This window comes from Nipponia nippon, unplaced genomic scaffold (genome assembly GCF_047370975.1).
Source record: "Nipponia nippon isolate SJK-2023a ecotype South Korea unplaced genomic scaffold, ASM4737097v1 scaffold_25, whole genome shotgun sequence".
Lineage (NCBI taxonomy): Eukaryota > Metazoa > Chordata > Aves > Pelecaniformes > Threskiornithidae > Nipponia > Nipponia nippon.
The window spans coordinates 1,927,582-1,942,986 of record NW_028262342.1 but is presented as its reverse complement, the minus strand read 5'-3'; positions in this window follow the sequence as shown (position 1 = coordinate 1,942,986).

Sequence of the window (15,405 nt, the reverse complement as noted above, 5' to 3'; positions counted from 1 at the left end):
ACCTCTACGCCTGAGCTCAGCGGATCAGGCTTTGCACTCTGAGCCTCCGTTCGGGGTGGCAATAGGGGCTGGGGGTGCAGGGGGCCCTGCTTTGGGAGGTCCTGGGGGGGTAAGTCAGCAAAAACAAGAATTAGAGGAGTCAGGAGAAAGAACGGGGAAAGGGAAGAGCGAGGAGGCGGCGGTGGCGGGGAGACAGACTGCACCGACCATCTGCTGCGGGTGCTTTTAATTGCTTGGGCTCATTTCTGCTCCGCTGCCTTGGCTTTGCTGCAAGAGCTGCCAGCAATGGGAGCAGGTCCCCAGCACCAGCCTGGACCGCAGGGGACATTCAGGGATGGGGCAGGATGAGACCCAGACCCAGAACAGCCCACAGGTGATGCAGGGAAAAAAAGGAGATGGGTTTTGCAGGGCTGAGCTGGGGAAAGCAGCACCTGTGCCAAGGATGGGGCCAGCCAGGGCTCCATCACCAAACCACCCGCTGGGGCCAGGGACCTTCAGCAACCGGCTCCGGCAGAGCTGCGCTGGAGCACGGGAAGGAAAAGCTGCCCAGAGCAGCCGCAGATGCTTCACACAAGCGGGCAGATGCCCCAATCCCTCGCAGCTTTTTAAAGATGCCTCAATTCAAGCACTTGAGCTTGAGAAGGGGACGTGCACCTGGGGCTGCTGAGCTCTGCTCCAGGCTATAATTATCCCACCTCTCCCCCAGCAGCTCCTGCTGTACTGTCTGCGCCTCCCGACACCTCCCTCGCTCTTCCCATTGCTGCCCTCCTGCCTGTCCCCCCCAAAACCCCTCACCCGGGGGTCCCCATCCCTGCAGCATTGCCTTCCCCGCACCCTCAAATCACCCATGCCAACCTGATGCCAACTGGCAGGAGCGGGCACAAAAATCACCGGCTGTAAATTGGGGCAGCCCCTGCCCTCCTCAGCGTGGGATCTCTCTTGCGGGACCAGGAACCCCCATCAGGGGACCAGCACTGTGCTAGCAGCCAAGGCCACCGGCCCCTGCCACAAAGGGTGGCTTTGGGGGTCCCCACCATCGCAAGGGCTGTAGCCCACAGGGTCTTTGTCTCAGCCCTACCATAACACAAGGGACAACAACAAGCCATTGTGCTCCCCACAGCCCTTTTATCCCCCATTTGGGGGGTCAGGGTGGGAGGGAAAACCCAGCTGTTAATTATCCCTTCATCACCTATGCAAAAAGCCAGCTGCCCATTGGCTGAACCACATGAATCTACTCACACGATGCAGCATCCGCTCTCCCATTGGCTTAGTGGCCGGCAGTGATTTACGGGCTGAGCATCGCTTGCCCTTTGGGGGGTCCCCAGGCTCCCGAAAGGCCCCAAATCCCTGGCTGGGCTGGGCTGGATCTGCCCCCCGCCACCACGGATCCCATTAACCGGGACCTGTTAATGGTTTGCACACAGCGGGGATGGCCCCGGGAGGAAAACAGGGGGACAATGCTGCACCACGACCCCCACGTCTCCGTGCACACCAGGAAAAACCGGCAGGAGGTGCGGATCCCGGCTCCTGGCACCGTGGGGTTTGCAGGGGGATTCCATGGGGGATCCCAGTGTCTCCATACTGGGAGCGCTGGGAATCCTGTCTCGCAACAGGGGTCACCTGTATCCTGCCAAACTGCTGGGTATTAGGATTCAAAGGGGGAAAGGCAGCCCGTCTCCCCACGTCAGAGGGAGGGATCGGGGTGGCCGGAGAGAGGGATCAGGGTGGTCGGAGGGAGGGATCGGGGTGGTCCGGTTGGGAAGCCAAGTGCCAGAGCCGCGCATCCCTCACCCGAGTGTTTACAAACAGGATTAGCACCGCCAGCAGATTAAATGTGCCGTGCCTGGGGTTTCATTTCCTTCTTTGGGAAAGTTTGCTATTGAAATCCAAGGCTACAGCGAGCTGCAGCGTCCAGGCGCTGGGTGCCAGCTGCGACGAGTTTGTCGGGCCTCTGCTGGCGCTCAGTCTCTGAGCCGCTCGCCAGCCTCAGTGGGTGCAATCATGCTGGTAAAGCCGAAAGCTGGGGATGGACCTGGGGGCATCAGTGGCGGTGAGAAGCTGAGAGCAGTGGAGGTGATTTGGGAGCCCATTCGGTGCCCTGTGTTTGGGGGGAGGCAGCAGGTCCCCGTCAGACCCTGAGCCCAGGCAGCTCCTTTCCAAAAACCTGCCCCGAAGGGACGGCCCAGGCAAAATTGGGAAGATAGAGCCAAAGCGATCGCTCACCAAACAGCTTAACACAATCAGCTTAGAGCACCAACGAGAAAAAGCCGCGGCTGAAAGAAGTCAGACCCTTAATCTTGGAGCAAATCCTGCTCCGAGCCCGGCTCTCCCCTCCCTGCCTCATCCTTCCCCTTGGGACTTCACCCTCCTTTTTCCAGGAGAGTTTATCCATGTGGATCATGGGGAGCAGGGTCAGGCTGGGGACAGGACAAGCGCTGGGGACACCCATCTGCAAACAGGCAGAGAAAGGCAAAAGAGAGCCCGTGGGAGATGCTTTGTGACCCTGACATGGGGAATCTTGCAGGTAAGGCGGCAGCTGGCACGCGTGGGGTCGGGGAGAGAGGCTGAGATTCAGGGGGGAGCCACCACTGCTGGATAAACCCCGAGGGGCAGGAGTTTGAGCATTAAAAGGGGAAAAAAGGGTGATTGGAAAGGGGTGGCTTCGGCTGCTGCGCGAGCAGGATGCGGCCGAGGCACGGTAAGCAAACACAGGGGTCCCCTCCCCGAGAGGGACAGGGACCCTGCTCCTGATTTACCCCAGGACCAGCCGGGAAGGGATCCCACGAGCGGCTGCGTGGGGAGAGCGAGCCAGCGCCTCTTCCCATCTCATCTCCCCAGGTAACTGCCTCTCCCAATTACACAATTAGCGTAAGCCAAGGTAATTACAGAACGGAGGCGTATAATCGCACAGCGAGCGCCGTGATTTCGGCTGGCAAACTGAGGAGCGAGACGCGTTTGGGGAGACGGCACCGGGAGGGAAATCACCTCCAAAAAGCGGGGGCCGGGGACAACACGGCAGCCTCGCGCACATATTTGCACACGCGTGTGCGCTAACAGCCCCTATGGCCACATTAACAGCTCGGTGGAAGGATGAATTAGGGAGCCAGGCAGCCGCCAAGCAATTTGGGGTTGCGGCGGGTTAATTATATTAATACACAGCTCCTCTGCCCTGTTTCTTCCTTTTCCTCCAGCGCAGGGCTCAGGTCTGCAGCATTTTTCTGCTTTATAATAGCCCGGAGGGAGGCATTAATGGCCGAGTGGAAGGATAAATTGCAAGGCCGGGCAGCTGCTAGCAGTTTAGGATTGCAACGTGTTAATTATGTTAAAGGCACTAAATAATTTCACGGCATTGATGAGGGAAGGGAGGGAGGAGGTGGCGGCGGAGAGATGCTCCAGGAGGCTGTGGCGTGTCCAAGGTGCTGGAGGGAATCAGGTACCTCCAGCCAAAGATGCACAGGCACCTTGTTCCCATCAGCTCCTTTGGAAAAGGCGAGTTTTTAAAATGTAATAACCTGATCTAGAGATGTTTAGAGCCTGAGCATGTCGTGTTTGGGCAGTCAGGGCTGGAGAAGGCACTTTCCCTCCAGTGATGCCAGGCTGACCCAGGCAGGTGCCCGCAGAGGGTTGCACCAGGGAGGACGGCGGGGAAACACTCTCTCCTTGCAGGGAAGAAACCAGTGGCGATGGAGAAACCTCCTTTCCCCCGGGGAGAGGGTTCAGCTCCACACCCGGAGCCCCGGAGGCTGCGGTCCCCGGGGGAGAGCGGGCAGGACCTGCTGCCTGCGGCTGGGCTCAGCGGGGACCGGTGCCACCGACCTTCCCTCCCCGGGGTCCCCTTGTCACTAGATGGCAGTGGAGCATCTCCGTGAGGCTCCGGGCTCCCCCATCCCTCGGGAGACCCCCCCGAGGCTCCCCCATCCCTTCCAGGCAGACCCCGGAGTGATGCCCGGAGCCATCCTACCCCGCTGCTGGTCCAAAGGGATCCCAGATTGGATCTCAGCAAACCCAAGCTGCGAGGCATCGGCGTTGCCCTGGATACAGCCCGTTTTCTGGCGGAGGTTTTATTTGGGTGGAAAAAATGAAGATTTTGGCTGCTTAGCAGGGATTTCTTCTGCAACAGTCTCGGTTCTGGACTCACGTGCGCCGGCCACGTTTCTGCCTGACAGAGCCCAGGCGCGAGCGTGATGCAGATCCCAAATTCCCTGCTCGGTCCCGGTGCTGCAATATAACCCCCAGCCCTTGCACAGACCCCAGCTGTCCCCTCGCCACGGGGACAGGGCCACATGCAGGGGCCCTGTGTTACACAAGCTATGAACAGGGGAGGTGAGACAAACCCTGGAGCTGCCATCCCCATCCTGGGCTACCATCTCTCTGGGGTCTAAACAGACTCTTTAACCCAGGCACAATCCTATGGGAATGAGGAATTAAACTGCCCAGCTGGACCGGCAGCAGAGCGGCCGATGCCAGCACTCCCCAACAAGAAATCCCTCAAGAAAATCAGTTTAATTCAATCACCACAGCGGTTGGCACATGGCTACAAACCAATCTAGAAACCAGCTCCATTAAATCAGTGCAATTTCTGGGCATGCATCGGCTCTGGTTTTACAGTCCTTCAGGCCGGGCGCTCCATCTACAGCAGAGCGGACTTTGGGAGATGTCTGGTTTTCCTGCCTCAGCATCCCACCTTCCCTCTGCCCTCCAGGACCGGCAGCCGGGATGGGGCCGTCCTGGAGCTGAACCAATTCCTGCTTGGGAAAGAGATAGCAAAACCTGGAGATGGTCAGGTCTGGGATGTGCAGCTCCAGGCTGAAACACCTGGTCAAAATGCACAGGAACACCTGAAAAGGGAGAAATTCACCCCAAATTCAAGACTGGCTAGGAGGAGAGAGCCCCCAGAGCAGAGAGGTGTCGCGGCGCAGGCAGGGGACACCGCAGCACCGGGGTGCAGGGATGGGGGTGAGGGCAGGGGATGGAGGTATCCCGAGCCGGGTTGATAAAGGATGGGAATAAATAAGCCAGAATTGCTCAGTTCCTCTGGTCCGCGCTGTGTGGAGAGCATCGGGACGCAGGGCTGGTGTGATATGAGATGTCCCCTCCAAGCCCAACAAAACCAGTACCCCACCAGCACCTTCATCTGGCAAAATCCACAGCACCCACCACCTGCCCAATATGGGCTCCCAGACCAGCTTGGGAGAGAGATTTTAGGGTTTCTCTCTCCTTTTGGGCATGGCCAGGCCAGACCCCAAATGAGGGGAGGTGAAGAGGGACGGGAAAACCAGGCAGAGCCTTGCTTTGCAATCCCTGACTCAAATTTTACCAGGGAGCGGGTGGGATCCGTGAGTCCCTGGGACTTCAGCAACAACAGCTAAGCCTAAAAAAAGGGATGACATTAAATCACGACAAACACCCAGTTATTTATTGGGTGCTTCCATGGGCACAGGTACGTCTGGCAGTTTTTAACCATGCAGCAACCAACACTGCTGGCAGAAATCAGGGTGATGCAGTCCAGCCGCCGTGCCGGAGAGCGGCACTAAGACCACATCCATCCTCCAAAGGGATTTCTTTCTTTGGCAGCGGGAAGGAGGGAAAATAGCAAGATCTGCTCATTCTCAGCTGCGTTTCCACAGTCCCCCAGGACCTGCGTTCCCTGACAGCGGGGCATCGGATTTCCACGGCTGAGGATCAGCCTCTTATCACGGGGGTCTGCAGGAAATTGGGGCTGATGGGAGGCCCTGGGAGCCAGGACGGGGTTTGGAGGCTGATGCCTTCAGACCGAAGGCGCCCGTTGTCCGGGCTGCTGCTGGGACAGGCACAGAGCCCGGGTCCCTTTGGGGCACTGGCCCTATGGGCTGGGTAAAACACAGCGGGGTGCACCCCAGGGGGGCAGTTGGGATTTACCCTGGGGATTGCTGGTTTGGGGAGGGCACAGCACTCACCTCCTGCCTCCTCGCATCGCCACGCAGGTCCTGGGATGGGTACGTGAAATAGGGCAGTGGGGAGAACATGAGCCTGCGCTGGGCTCTGCAGCCAACATGGCAGGGAGCCTTCCTCCTCCTCCTCGTCCTCGTCCTCCTCCTCTTCTACAGGCTGCAGAAGGAAGGAAAGATGTTTGCAGGGAGCCTCCAAGAAAAGAAACGCCAAGGGCTCAACCCCCTGTCCCGTTACCCCTCAGCATCTACCCTAGACCAAGAGGAAAACAGGAGACAGCAGCTATCAAACAGGAGCCCCTCCACCTGCTGTCAATCACCCTGCCTCGGGACAGCTGATGACAGTGATTGACAGCAGCTCCAGCTGGGGCTGAGCCCCTCCGCTGGGGTCTTCCCTGCTCTCCCTCCCTCCCAGCCCATCCAGCTCCTCCAAGGAGAGCTGCCCCACGCTGGATCTGCCTGCTCTGTATTTATTAAAACAACAAACAGGGGCCCTGCTCCAGGTGCCCTCACACATTCCTGCGGGGCCGGCAGAAGCCGGAGCCAGCGGCGGGTGCCTTGGAAAAAAGCATCGTCCCAAATCCAGCTGGTCCGTGTCCTACCGAGCCGCCCCGTGGGACGGGGGCTCCCCGCGGGAAGGGGGGGTGTCACAGCACGGCGCGTCCCCTCGAGGCGGAGGTGTCCCAGCAAGAAGCAAAGGGGTGGTGGGATGATGGATCTCATGGCGGTGCACGACTCCTGCACCTGACTCCTGCAGAGCAGATGCATTTTTCTTCCTATAGCAAATGCTCTTTCTGCCCCGTTCCCACCCAGGGAGGGTATTTCTGCTGCCCTTTGCTCACTTTTGGGGGCTGGATACAACTCCCCTGCTCCTTCCTGGGGTAAACCAGTGCCTCGAGCAGCTGGTAAAAGGCTGTCGGGCTCTCACCCAGAAGCGTTTGCCTTAGTGGGCAAAAGTGGGGGGGAATTAATCCTCCAGGCACAGCCAAGGGGAATCGGCTGGGCTGGGAGACCGCCCTGCTGCAATAAATGGAAGGATGGATTTCAGCCTGTAAGACATCGCAGCCTCGACAGGGTCAGCGTGTCCCACGCTGCTGGGGTCTGGTTTCCTTTGAATGAAAGAAGTTAATGAAATTACTGCAAGTCGGAGGGACACAGAGGAGGCTCTGTGCCTTCCTCCGCGGAAAAGCGTTCCCACGTTCAGCTCGCCACTATCGCCTCCGTGCCAGGGACCGCAGCATCCGTGGGGGACGCTACGCAGGGCAGGAGCGAGGGGATGCTGCAAAATCCCCTCCCTGAGCATCTGCTCTCGGTGCCCTGCTCTTGCCCGGGCTGGTGGGTGCTGCTGGATGGACCGGTCCGACCGGCAGAGAGGATGGTGCCGTGCCAGAGGGATGGAGAGCAAATCAAACAGCGCTACAGCAAAACAGACAGCAAAGAAAGATGCTGCAGCAACCTTATCACTCCCTGCTGCCAATTAACCTTCCCATGCAATCTTATCCTCTGCCCGGATCGGCAGGTGCCCAGGGGCGGTTTGGGTTGGGTTGGGAGGATGGGGGAGCCCCTTCGCGGCTCCGTGGGGAGCAGAGGCACAGAGAGGGGTATTCTGCCTCCCCTCCGCCGCCGCCAGCCTCGGCTAACAGCCGTGACTCCTCCGTGTGGCAGAGGAAGCGGGGTTAATGCCGAGGAAACCTCGGCCGGCTCTGCTGAGCTCATGCCCTCAGTGAAGTTATTGAATTTACTGGGGCTGCCGCAGGGCACGCTGTGCCTGGGAGCCAGGTGGGACCCATTAAACCCCATCCTGGGGACCAGGCAGCACTGTCCCCCCCCCGGTCACACGTGTCCTCGGGAGAAGGGTGGGGGCCCTGGTTCCTCTCGCCCCAGCAATGTCCTCCCAAAAATGGGGCCAGGAGAAGACCCCAAGAGCAGGGAGGGACGGAGGGACAGGCAGAGACGCTGTTGGGAAGGAAGGAGGGGAGCAAAGGGGAGCTGCTGGTGTAGGTCAGATCCTGCTCGTGGGGTAACTCCATCAGCCTGAGCATGGACATGCTGGGATCTGTATTACCCAAATTAGCAGCTTTAGACCCGATGGTTACTCAGGCTGCTAAAATTTAGCCTGTGTGAGCATCTCTGTGCTCTGAGAACCTCTTCCCCAATGAAATGATCTCATACAGAGGCCCCCTCCCCACCGCAGGGTCCTCCGAGACTCCAGCACCCAGAGACCCAGGTCCCTGCCAAGCGCCCAGTGCAAGGGGCTCCATCCCCGGCTCCCTCCGCCGCGTGGGTCCCCTCTCCAGCTCCTCGCTCCGGCTTTCGGGGCTCTGCACAGCCAAGCTGGGGTGGGGAACCCCCCTCGAAGATGCTCAGAAGAAGCAGCAACAAAAAAAGATAATCACAAATCAACACTTTTCCCCCAGAATGGCCCATTCTACCAATTTCAAATGAGGAACGTGGTGCTCAGACCTCGTCATAATTTTTCCCCTGACCCAGTCCCCTAAAACACTCACTTTCCCCCAAATTACCTGGATTTGATGACTTGCTCATAGGCTGCACATCCTGGGGTCTCGATTCTCTGGGCGATCCCTCCAGGAGCATCCTCTCCCAGGCGCTGGACCACGGGATCAGCTGCTGAGCCCTTACCCCCTGCTCCGCGAGGCAACGGCCCCTTTTACCCCTGGCTCCATGCAGAAAGGGCTGATCCTGGCTGTTTCTTCCTCCCCAACTACTCTGGGCACAGAAATTTAATGTGAAAATGCTGTGGGCTGTCTGGGGAGCGGGAGGAAGACATCTTTTACTCCAATTTGGCAGGGGTCGCCTCCACTTATTGCTCTGAGCTTCCCCCCCTGCTGCTCCGAAGGCTTTGAACCGGCTCAGATCCCATTAATGGGGTTAAACAACAGCAGGGAAAATGTAGGGTTAGTATCGGAGGAAATATAGGGAGCCTGCTGGTGTTTAGGGCCTGATTCTGCGGGATGCTCAGGCTCTCCATCACCTGGGACAGCCCCGTGTTTCATGCCATGGAGCTGTTCTTGATAAACACCCAATGCAGGGAAAAACCCCGGCGTGGAAAAGCTCAAGTCATGGAAACCAAGTGGGGATGTATTTGGGGAAAGTATCACAGCACGCTGCTCTCCTCCACCCCGTGGGCTCACACGCAGCAAGACGCAGCCCACGTCCACACTGCAGCAAGGGGAACGTGGTCCCGAGAGCCTTAACCCAGTTACTGGGGTCTGAGCATCCACCGAGACGCGGGACCTCTGCCCGATCCCCGCTGCGAGCTGAGCACGCTCCCCTTTACAGAGCCGCCGCCTCTCCCGCTGTTGTGTTTATACCAATTAACTTGCTCAAAGCGATTAATGAGCTCCAACACCTCCAGCCATCACCTTCCTGTAATAGCGGCGGCCCGGGGGCTGTAAGCAAAGAGCAGGGCATGTCACCGAGCTGGACCGTGCTGCTTTGGGATGGGAAAGAAAGCAAGGATGGAGTTTTGCTTCAAGAGACACATCGTGTCCTTTCCCAATGAGCCTGTCTCATGCAAACTTACACCATCACTTCTCATCCGTGATGGCCCATCTGTCTGTCCGCAGTCCTCCTGGGGCCAGCAGAGGTAAAGGTCTCAGCGTAATCAGAGTCTCTCATTCTCAGAGAAGAGCAAAGGAGGTACCAAGTGTCCCCCAAGCCCTTGCACCCCATTGGTGGGTCTCCACAGGTGAGTGCAGCAGCCGAAAGGGAAGGAGCCAGCAGATGACCAACGCTCCAGACAACCAATCCACCCAAGACACCTCTTATACAAGTTACAGCAGGGTTAAAACCACCTGGCGTTCTTCAGTTGAGCTTTTTTTGGGTGCCTAAGAGTTTTTTGGGGGGCGAAATTGCTTAAAAGTTCAATGGCACGGTTTGTTTCCTATCACGGGACCTTTGAGATATGGAACAGCTTGCAGCTCCTCACAGGGAGATTTGCAGTTGAAAGGTCAAAGCTGTTTCTGGTTCTCCTTATCAGCGTTGGCTGAGCAAGAAGGAAACCTTTTGCCATCTGGGTCAGGTAGGGGAGGTCACGCCGGGGACAGAGCACCGGGGCACCGGGGATCCGGAGATGAGGCGCCGATGGCAGAAGGTGGGAAGAAACCCAGGAGACAGGAATTATGCCCTATCTCCAGACCTACAGCAAGGCCACGGAGGGGAAGGCGACCCTTCCCACCACCCTGGCTGGCCCCATCCGCTGGAGAACTAAAGGCAGTGGGACGCAATGGTTTGGGGAATACCATTGCCCAAAGTGGCTTTGGCCACTGCAACCATGGGGCTGGCCCCACTGGTGGCCACTCAGCTCCCTGGAGCTGCTCCACATCCCTCCCAGCACTGCTGGCTTTGGTTTGGCTTGCACCGTTGACATGGATGAGGACCCACGTTGGGTTCGGGTGCTGGGACCCCTCCAGGGCTCTGCAGAAACACGGTGGTGGCCAGGCACAAAACCCCCAAAGAAAGCCAGAAGCAGCGTTTGCTTTACAAGACCGAGGTCTCCTGAGCCTAGACGGAGCCCTGGCCCTGAGGGACGAGTTTCTCCGCAGCCAGGTGACATGATGCGTGTCCCATCCGACCACCTTTGCCTTCCTGACCCAAATAACCAGGTGCTAGAAGCATCCTCCAGCAACAATAAAGCTTGAATGCTTCTGGGCTCAGCTCTTACCCAACCCTGCCTTGTTCTCAGCCTTCATCCCCCTCTTTCCATCCATCCATCCATCCGTCCATCCGTCCGTCCATCCATCCATCCGTCCATCCCTCCATCCCAGACCATAGCACCATGTTGCCGATCCAACCAGTGCTCCAAGCTGTTGGGCACTTTGATCTCCCCCTTGCTTGCTCCTGCCTGCCTGCTCCTTCCCGTTCCCCGCACGAGCTGGTCCTCACACACCTTAAATCAGCCGACCCAGCCAGGCTGGGAGCCGGAGCAGGCGAAACAAAGCGGTGGGAAGCAAGAAGCCTTGACAGCCCATCTGGTTTTCGTGCGACCCCCCCGGCGCTCTCGGCGCTGTCACCTTTCATTCATCCTGACAGGTACAGAGATCACCACCAGCCCGATCTCTTGAAGTCTTGACATGCACAATCCCGTTATGGAAATACAAGAGCTCCTGTTGATGTGCCTTTGGGGAAAGCAAAACTCCCTGCAAAGCCCTTGGCTGGGAGGAGTAGAACCCCCATGGCGAGGAGGGGAAAAACACCCCCTGAGATGCACGAAGGTGGCTCCTTGGGGTCAACCTCACCTCCCCTGGCTTCCTCCAGTCATAAAGACAGGCAAGCATCACCAACCCATCGGCAAAACCACCCAAGGAAGAGCCAGTGGGAGGTTTGCGACCCTCAACACCTATGTTGGTGCCCCGTGCCTCAGTTTCCCCATCTGAAAGAGGAGCGCTTTGTCCCCTGGTGTTGTCTCCTTGATGGGACCATGAGGACAAGGACACATCCAGCACCCCCCACCTTAAACACCGGTGAGCCAGAGCATCCCGCGTACATACAGCACTATGCGCGCTCCCAGACCACATCCGTCCGTCCGTCCGAGCGGGTCTCACCCGACGGCGGGGCTCACACATACCCGCTCGGACGGACGGACGCGGTCCAGGAGCAACAGCAGTGAGAAAATACAGCTCTCCTCCCCGCAGAGCCCCCGGGGACGGCTCCTTCCCCCCCGCCACCACCAGCCACCAAAAAAAAAAAGCCGATTACTTTCAGGTGTCGGCCAGTTAATAAAATCAATCTTCCCCTTAAGGAAAGAGGAGATTTGCAAGGGGGGATTTTTTTTCTTCCCAAAGGCTAAACGCAAACCAGAAGGCAACGGACTCGGGCACGTTGGCTCCACTGTCCTTTCGGGACACACTTGGTTTTATTTTTTTCCCCTTGTTTCATCCCCCCCCAAAAAAAAATCTTCCCTCATTTTTAGGGGCTGCTACGAATTTATCCCAGTAACCACAAGGCGATGCCATCCCACCGGCTCGGCCTCAGCGAGTTACTTGCATCGTTGTTTCTTACGGACTCTCTGGAGACAACTTTTCCTTTCCCTGCAATAAATTTTCCACTTACATTTTAAGGGAAGAAAATGTTTTCCGGTGCTTTTTCTGGCTCTCTGTCGGGAATGATTACTCCCAGATTTATTGGGATTTGCAAAGGAGGTGGCGATACCTGGGATCTCCGAAATTCGCCCGGATAATGATGCAGGCAGCACTTGTCAGCCTCAGATCTGATTTATGGAGCAAGATTTCATCCGTCCCGGTGCGTATAATTTACTGGGATCTGGAAGTGGCTCATTAGGGGATGAGATGAATAAATCCATCGAGCCCCCGGGGAGGGGAAGAGCTTTGTCCAGCTGGAAAAATCCCAAGGTGGGGTTTGGGGGTTTTCCTTGGTGGCAGCCGAATGGGGAGCAGGGCCCTCGCCGGGGTAATTCGGCACCGCCGGCACGGCACGGGACTCACAGCCGGCTGCCGGGACGGCTGAGCCCCGGCTGGGGGGATCAAATGAGCCCCCAAGGTTGGGGGGAAGCACCCTGGGGCACCCCCGGGCACGGCACGGGTCCTGCTGCCCCGTGACAGCCGGGTGTGAATCGGGGGGATCCCGCTGGGACCCGCTCCACGGATGCTGAACAAGCAGAAGCTGGAGCCAAACGCGTTTGCTCTTACAAAGCCGATTTCTGGAAGGGCTTGGGTTTATTCCCGATCCCTCCTGGGAGCAGAGAGCCGGTTTGGCCCTTTCTCACTGCACAGGCAGGAGCTGGACTAAACCCCCCCCCAGCACCCCAAAAACACGCCCCACATCACCTCCCTTTTGCTTTTTTCCCCCCCTTTCCACCATTTTGCAGCCGTTTTCCGGTTAAAGACCAAACTCTGCCCAGGGTCACCCCATGCACACCCAGAATAACGGAGCCGACGGCGAAGGCTCAGCCCAGCCCCGCACCGACGGGGCAATAACCCCCCCAGGGGAACGAATTCCCCCCGCGCGGAGCCGGGCTGTTGCACGTCCTACGGGCAGCGTAAATCCCCAACGCCACCCAGCAGCGAGTTACGCTGATTTACACCTATTTAACCAGCTGCTGCCTTAATTCAGGGGCCGGATCCTGCTCCCGGTTACGCATATGTTAAATCCAAAGCGACCCCACTTCTTTAGTGCCGTTATTTCAGATTTACACCACGTAACAACGTTACTGTAAAATAAGAAACTTAAATCGACTCGAATCCTACCGCTTCCCGGCAGAGCAAATCTGGAATAAATTCCCTTTAATCCCTAGATGTATTCCTGATTTTGCAATCGCTATCAGATTTTTAGGAGTCAAAAGACCCGTTCGGCTCCCAGTTACATGTCTTTTACTGGGATTAATGCCATAAGCACACATCCAGCCCAGCATCTCCCCTGAATCCCAACCGCCGCCGGCTCGCTGCTGCTTCCAGGCTTCATTTCAGCCGCTTTTTTTTTATGAGATATATATATATTTGGAGCAGCTGGAAGGAAAAAAAAGCCTGAACTTGGCATCCTGAAGCACTTTCCAAAGCAGCCTGAAAATCCCCCACATGGATGAAGTATAAATCTTCCCTTATTAAAGCAGAAAGCTGCCCGGCGGAACAGCACGGCATCGGGACGGCGATGGGAGAAGGGATCCAGCCCTCCGGCTGGGAGCCGGCAAGGCAGGGCTCACGCGTCCCCTCTGCCTCCCAGTATAAAATTGAGTTTATAGAGCCCGAATGAACCGGTGGTGGAAATCCACCCCGTGGCCCTGACTGCAAGGACGGGGCCGGATTTAAAGCAGCCTGAGGGAATTAAGCTGATTTATTCCTGCACCTCCTCTAAAGGCCACTACATCTCCAAAGCACTTTATAAACACTTGTTTTTTTATTCAGCAGCTGCAAAAAACTGCTAGTTTTTACGTTGCTTTGAATCAAGCTAAAATAATGTTGATTTTTTTTTTTTTCTCCTTTCTTTCCCCCTAACCTACCTCCATGAAATGCAAACAAAAACAAAAGCGATGGGGCTTGGCTTTCCCGCCGGGTTTAATCCCGTCGGCAGCCCCGCAGTTTGTTTTCACGGGTTTTGTTTCCTCGATTGTTATTGCTATCATTAATTTACGGCACGCCTCGACACCGAACGCCGCTCCGAAGCGAGCGCTGGAAAGCGGCGCCAGGACAAAAACGGTAACTTAGAGATATCAATAACCAAAAAACCAAGCCCCAAAAATTGCAATTTCAATAAATTCACTATTTTCCAGAAAAAATCCCCCCCCCCCCGTTGCCAGCGCTGAGGGTGTCGGTGCGTCCCCCTCCTCGCTGCATCCCCAGGGCTGTAACCCAGCTCCGCAGGGCTGTACGTACAGACGGTACGATCAGAATATATTTGCACCAATTTAGGCAGTTACACGGTTCCGCGGGTGCGATTTCCGCGTGCTCATCCGCACCCCTCTGCAAGCTAGACACAAACTTCTATGATTTTAGATATGTTATTATAGATTATATATAGATTATATAGATTTTAGATACGTTTAGCTGGTAACGTGAACTGATACAGAAATACACTGTGTGCGCAAAATTATAATAGACATTTGCATGCGATTAAATTATCAATGCGTATATCTAGATGGCTATAAATATGCATGTGTTTATAGAAGTGCATGCGTATATAAATGTGCATGTATATATAAATATGGATGCATGTGTATAAATACATATGGATGCATGTGTATAAATATACATGGATGCATGTGGAAAAATATATATGCATGCATGTGGAAAAATATACATGGATGCATGTGGAAAAATACACATGGATGCATGTGGAAAAATACATATGGATGCATGTGGATAAATACATACGCATGCATGTAAAGCATGCGTGTGACCCGGAGGCTGTCGCCTGCCTTTGTGCATCGTTACGACACGTGGGTGGATATTTGTGTTTGTGCTTCGCTTTTGTCAGACCTGGAAACGGGACTGTTTTCTACGTCGCCAGCCTCCTTAAATGACAAATCTGGCCGCGGCTCGGTGGACGCGGTGGGTTTCCGGCAGGGTCAGGCCGAGGGGCTCCGTCTGCCGCTCGCTAACGCAAACCAGGGTCGCGATCAGCAAGGGAGATTTCCCCAGGTGAATTAATAAAGTCATTTTTGCTGCCACCGATGTGCACGTGGCTGAGCGAGATCGAACCGTGGCTTGGGGTGAAGCTCTACAACGAGTCGGCCATTAGGAACTGGAGGATTTTCTGGGATATTTGGGAGGCAGAGAGGGATGTGCAGACGGACAAGGGCTGAGGATTGAACCCGCGAGAGCTCTGCAGCTTTAGCAAAACAAAAACGTAAGCAAGGGCACAGATTCCCTTTGCTGCTCAGGGCCGAGATTGTTGTCCCTGCGGGACGGAGAGATGCAGGGACGTGCCCAAGGCAAACTAGAAGACCATGCTGGCACCCAACAAGGGGTGTAAACCCGCCAGGGATGAATCGCCCCTGGGGATG